This window comes from Echinops telfairi, unplaced genomic scaffold (assembly GCF_000313985.2).
Source record: "Echinops telfairi isolate 266 unplaced genomic scaffold, ASM31398v2 ScPeMD7_18;HRSCAF=68, whole genome shotgun sequence".
Taxonomy (NCBI): Eukaryota; Metazoa; Chordata; class Mammalia; order Afrosoricida; family Tenrecidae; genus Echinops; species Echinops telfairi.
Genome location: NW_022103915.1, coordinates 38330251 through 38336747, shown reverse-complemented (window position 1 = coordinate 38336747; position 6497 = coordinate 38330251).

Genomic DNA, 6497 nt, shown 5'->3' with positions numbered 1-6497 from the left:
AAGAAAATTACTGGGGAAAAGAAAAAGAAACCATATTTGACAGTGGTTACTATGGGTGAAGGAGGAAGGGATGTTGCTCAGGGGGCATTGGGTTTGTTTCAGTGGGGGTGAAATAATTTGGAAAAGGATATCAATAATGGTTGTGCAACACCAAGAGTATAATCAATGGCACTGAATTATACATGAAGAAGTTGTTGAATTGAAGAATGTTATGTTGTGTATACTTTTGCCACAATTCAAAAAAATTACATGAATAGCAATGAGTACAAGAAAGAAGAACATGTTCTAGGATTGTGGTGAAAATTGTACAACTTTTCTTGACATAATTGAATTATTGAATTGTCTGACATGTGGATGAAGTGCCAATGTTAAAAATTAATACTATGGAAGTGTGCCAGGCACTTAACTGATTGAAATAATATGCTATTATTTTGAATGTTGTATTTTTCACCTTTAAACAAAATTGTAATCTGTTGTGATTTATCTTCTCATTTATTAATAACGTTTGTACCTGGGGCGGGGAATAGCGATATGCAGATGACATAACCTTGCTTGCAGGGAGCCCCGAGAACTGGAAGCACGTCCCGATGAAGATCAAAGACTACTCAGCCTTCAATGTGGCTTACACTTCAAAAGTTTTCTTAAGTCCTCATAACTGGACCATCTTGATGAATAGCGAGAGAAGATTGAAGTTGTCAAGGATTTCACTTTACTGCGACCCACAATCAATGCCCATAGAAGGGAGCAGTAGTGAACTCATCAAATAGTGTATTGCACTAGGTAAATCTGCTGCACAAGATCTTCTTAAAGTGTTAAAATGCAAAGATGTCAGTGTTGGGGCTCAGGTATGCCTGATCCAAGCCAGGGTGTTTTCCATGGCCTCACAGACAAGGGAGAGCTGGGCATTGAATAAAGAAGCTAAAGAAGCCAAAGCCCATCTGTAGGCAACTGGACACCCCCTTCCAGAATGGTCGTGGGGAGATGTGCCGGTCAGGGTGCAGGGGAGCAACGATGAAACATGCAACTTTCCTCTAGTTCCTAAATGCTTGCCTCCCCCAAAGTATCACGATCCCAATTCTACCTTACAAATTTGGCTAGACCAGCGGATGCACACTGGTACAGATAGGAACTGGAAACACAGGGAATCCAGGACAGATGATCCCTTCAGGACCAGTGGTGAGAGTGGCGATATCAGGAGGGTGGAGGGAAGGTAGGGTAGAAAGGGGGAACTGATTACAAGGATCTACATATAACCTCCTCCCTGGGGGATGGACAACAGAAAAGTCGGGGAAGGGAGATGTCGGACAGTGTAAGATATGACAAAATAATAATAACAATAATTTATAAATTATCAAGGGTTCATGAGGGAGGGGGGAACAGGGAGGGAGGGGGAAAATGAGGAGCTGATACCAAGGACTCAAGTAGAAAGCAAATGTTTTGAGAATGATGATGGCAACAAATGTACACATGTGCTTGACACAATGGATGGATGGATAGATTGTGATAAGAGTTGTACGAGCCCCCAATAAAATGATTTAAAAAAAGAAGAAGCTAAAGAAGAACGGATGCTTCTGAATCATGGTGTTAATAAAGACTGCTGCATATACCATGCACTGCCAGAGGAACAAACAAATCTGTCTTGAAAGAAGTACCATCAGAACGCTTACTAGGAGCGAGGATGATGAGACTTGGTCTCATGTACCTTGTCTATGTTCTGGAAAGAGCAGTCTTGGAGAAGGACATCATGTTTGGTAAACTAGAGGGTTGGCAACAAAGAGGAAGTCCCTCAATGAAATGGATCGACAGTGGCTGCAACAAAAGGCTCAAACATCATAAGTGTGAGGATGGTAGAGGATTATTCTGACGACAGAATAATAGTGTCACCGTAAGAAAAACAATAGAAGAGTAATCATTCCTAAGAAGCCAACTTAAGGGGAGCAATTCATAAAGCAGGCCACGCACTTCACAGTTTGCTGTTGATTAATGTGAAATCAATCCTTTCAGTTTTGAAATTAAGCCTATGAAAGACAACTCAAAAACAGGATTTCCCAGAAAAACCAAGCCTTTTCCTTTTAATGGCCAGTTGGGAGGCTCCAAATGAGATCCTGGAGCTTGTAAATGCTTCCTACTGTCTGTTTTCTCCTACACGGGGCTAAAGGGCAAGTTAGGGTAAGAGGGGAATTCTGAGACCTTCATGGCCCGGAAGTTCCTGGAAGGCAGATCTTTCTAGGAGGATAGAGTAGCAGGACCCCAGTGCCAGCCTCGCTCTTTCACAGATGCCCCTCGCTGCCTTTGAGCAAGTTGCTGCTCTCCCTGGCTTCTGTTTCCTCATCTTTGGCATGAGGGGCATTGGATTCAGTGATTGCTAAGGTCCGCTAGCACGAAGAGCAGGAGTCCATGGTTCTAAACTCAAGGAAGGACCCTAAGAGATTGACAGAGAATGCAGTAAATAACCCAGCCTGAGGTTTCACACATTGAACATTATTGAGTGGTGAATAGGGGTGGGTGTGGGGGGTGGGGGTGGAATTCTTCAGGTAAGTCAGCAGCCTCCAAATACTCTTGCCTGGACACTGAGCTGGAATTCCTTCATGGGACCCAAATCAGAGAAACAGAGAGATGGGGTGCTGGCCCCCAGCCTGGCAGAATCTATGCTCCTGGCGATTGTTCTTATCTTGCACCCTATCTGCCTCAGTCTTGGCTCTGCCTCAGAATATTATTTCCCAAGAGGGACAGTACAGTGACCATGCACTCCCTGCTCAAGGGCCTATTCGGCTGATGAACCATTAAGACACTGAAAGCTCATTCAATGTGGCTATAACACAGGGCAGAAGGGAGAGCGCTGTGCTGAAGAATAGCGTCAGGATCCAGCAATTTTCCACTGATTTGGATGATGGGTTGATGCTAACAAGATTATGTTCAAAGGAAAGAAATGTGAATCTTAAACTCAGATCAAAAAGACTAACTAGACCAGAGGCTGGTAAACTAGAGCTTCTGTGCCAAATCTAGGTTGCCACTGTTTTTGTAAAATAAGGAACAAAAGCACATTTGTTTTCTTATGCATCACCTCTGGCTGCTTTCGCCCTACCATGGCCAAGCTGAGTAGTCTCCCGGAGACTGTATTGTCCACAAAGCCTAAAACATTTGCTATCTAGCCAACTCTTGATACTGGATAAGGAAGTCCACATGAGTTTATAAATAATGTGGAAAATATAAGAGAAAAGAGAGAAAAAAGAGTCTGGATTAGGAACATGATAATGTCAAGACCACGATTGTATTAGGTAGGGTTCTTTTAGAGGTGAGTGATCAAAAGTAATAGGAAGCTAACTATGCACAAGGAAGATTGTATTGGAAGGATATTAAGTACTTCTCCAAATATAACCAGTACCAAAGAAGGTAGTTGAAAGTCATCTAAAATTGATGGCGAGGAGGGCATAGGATGCCTGGTGTGGCTTGATCAAGGGCAATGTGACTGAGAGGAATTACTAAGACCCAAATGAAGGCCAAACATGATAGTGAGGCAAGAGGAAAGTAAAAGAAAATAGAGGAAAGAACTAGGAGGCAAAGGGCATTTATAGAGGTCTAAACACAGGCATGTACATATGTAAATATATTTATATATGATGATGGGGAAATAGATCTATGTGCATATATTTATAGGTTTAGTATTAAGGTAGCAGATGGGCATTGGGCCTCCACTCAAGTACTCCCTCAATGCAAGAACATTTTGTTCTATTAAACTGGCATTCCATGATACTCACCTTCCCGCCATAATTGCTGAAGACAAATGGATGCCTAAGCAAATGTGGTGAAGAAAGCTGATGATATCCGGCTATCAAAAGATATAGCATCTGGGGTCTTAAAGGCTTGAAAGTAAACAAGAAGCCATCTAGCTCAGAAGCAACAAAGCCCACATGGAAGAAGCATACGAGCCTGTATCGATGCGATCAAGTATCAGGCATCAAAGACCCAAAACAAAAAATCATATCAATGTGAATGATGGGGTTGGCAGAGTGGAGACCCAAAGCCCAAATTGTCTGTAGACAATTGGACATCCCCTTATAGAAGGGTCACAAGGAAGAGACGAGCCAGTTAGGGTGCAATATAGGACCGATGAAACATACAACTTTCCTCTAGTTCTTTAATGCTTCGCACCCCCCACTATCATGACCTCAATTTTACCTTACAAATACAGCTAGTCAAGAGCATGTACACTGGTACCGATAATAGTTTGAAACAGGGAATCCAGGACAGATTAACCTCTCAGGACCAATAATGAGAGTAATGATACCAGGAGGGTAGGGGGAAGGTGGAGAGAGAAAGGGGGAACTGATCACAATGATCGACATATAATCCCCTCCCAGAGGAATGGACAGTAGAAAAGTGGGTGAAAGGAGAAAGCAGCCAGTGTAAGACATGAAAAAATAATAATAATTTATAAATGATCAAGGATTCATGAGGGGGGAGGGCTGGGGAGGGTGAAAATGAGCTGGCACCAAGGGCTCAAGTAGAAAGAAAATGTTTTGAAAATGATAATGGCAACGTATGTATAAATGTGCTTGACACAACGGATGGATGGATGGATGGATTGTGATCAGAGCTGTATGAGCCCCCAATAAAATGATTTTTTTTTAAAGAGAGAGAAGAAGAAGGTAGTTGAGCCTCAGGACACACAAATCTGAGTCTTTTTCCTAGTGTCCTCTGCTCCTGCCTGTGGCCACATCTCTCGGTATAAATTGGCTTTCTCTGCATAGTGGAAAACCTGGCTACAAGGTTCCCACCAGTCTACTCTTGTCATCAATCTTTGGTTGTTTCTCTCCTCCCCAAGCACAGGAGCTCCAGCTTCAGGCAATGAACTTCAGTCCCATGGGTAAAGTGTGGGTGGATGTGCCTTATTTTCAGGCAAAGGACATGCAGAGCTGATGCCCTTTTTCGAGTCCTTGCTCTCACAGCTGGAAGTAAAAGACCTTCAACATGGTGGAGCCTCAAGAGACAATCTTGAGATCCCCAACTCTTAGGTCCCAGAATCACTCCTTGGAGGAGAGCTTCCCAGGAGAACAATGCAGCTCCATTAAATTGTGCATGAAAAGGAGAGACTTTTGCATTGGAGTAAGCCACTAGCAAGGAATTCTGCTCGCATAGTGGATTGTGGGTTGGGCTGCTAACCATAAAGTCAGCAGTTTGAAACCACCAGCAGCTCCTCAGGAGAAAGATAAGGCTTAATAGTCCATAAAAGATTGATAGTCTCAGAAATCCACAGGGTCAGTTCTATCCTGTCCTACATAGTCACCATGAGTCAGAATCGACTCGATGGCAATGAGTTTGGTTTTAGAAGTCACTAAGATTTCAGGACTTAGTCATTCCTACAACATACTTATTCCATCCTGATCAATAGAACTGATTAATATCTTGATCAATAAAAAACAAAAGGTACTCTGTCGGCACAGTTGGTTAGGTATTGGACTCTTAGGCACCGGTTGGTGGTTCAAATCTACTAACCACTCTGAGGGAGAAAGATGAGGCTGTCTGATCTCATGAAGATTTACAATCTCAGAAGTCCCGGACAGGGCGCTGTGCATGGAATCAACTTGAGTTGATGGCACTGGGTTTGCAGTACAGCAGTCCTCACTGCCGTCGTTTGCATTTCATAAAGACGATCCAATCTAAGAAATGAAACAATTAGAATGCCTTCCCCTGAGTCACAAATTCTTAGCCAATCAGCTGCCCTTGGGGACAGAGTTATGGGTGAACATGGCACCCCTATAAAGCCCTCATGGATGGGACTTTGGGAGGATGAAGTTTCCAGACTCTAGACTGTACACTGGGGGGGTGGGGGGTGGGAAGAGATGGCAAAGGGAGATGGGGACCGCGGGCCTACCGAGCCTTGGCGTGTTGCGCGCTGCACACCATATTTTGAAAGAGATCCTGAGTCAGCATTCCTGACAACCCTTTAGAACGCATGGTGAAGAAAAGGCGTGTGACTGTGAACAAAAACCAACAACCAGCCTGGCTCTCAGAGGCAGAATGGAAAGACGTGGGGATGTTTAATCTAGACAACGGAAGACTTGGCAGGACACAGTGATTCTTTTCAAGGATATAAAAGACTGTCCCAAGAGAGAGAGCCCATGCTCCTCCCAGGGTCGAAGTACACCCAGAAGGTGGACATTACAAAAAAGACAGACTGCAGCTCAACCTCCAGGGAAGATTGTAACCATGGTGACCAACCAGGAAGGGCTCCCGCTGAGCCGCCCATCCTGCAGGCCCACTCCCAGCCCCTGAATCTGGAGCTCTGCATTCCCGAGCCTGTGGTGCTGGCGGCACATCCCCCTCCAGGTGGCTAGGCTTGCCTTCCGTGGTCACCCAGTGTGGCCAACAAGGTCCACCACAGTGCAGGCCAAGGAAATGTTTAGGTCGGGGAAGCTCTGAGAGGTTGTGGACATGGTCCAGATTGTTGGGGAGCAACCTGAGAGCCCTGTGGGAGAGGGTCCTTCTCAGTGCCC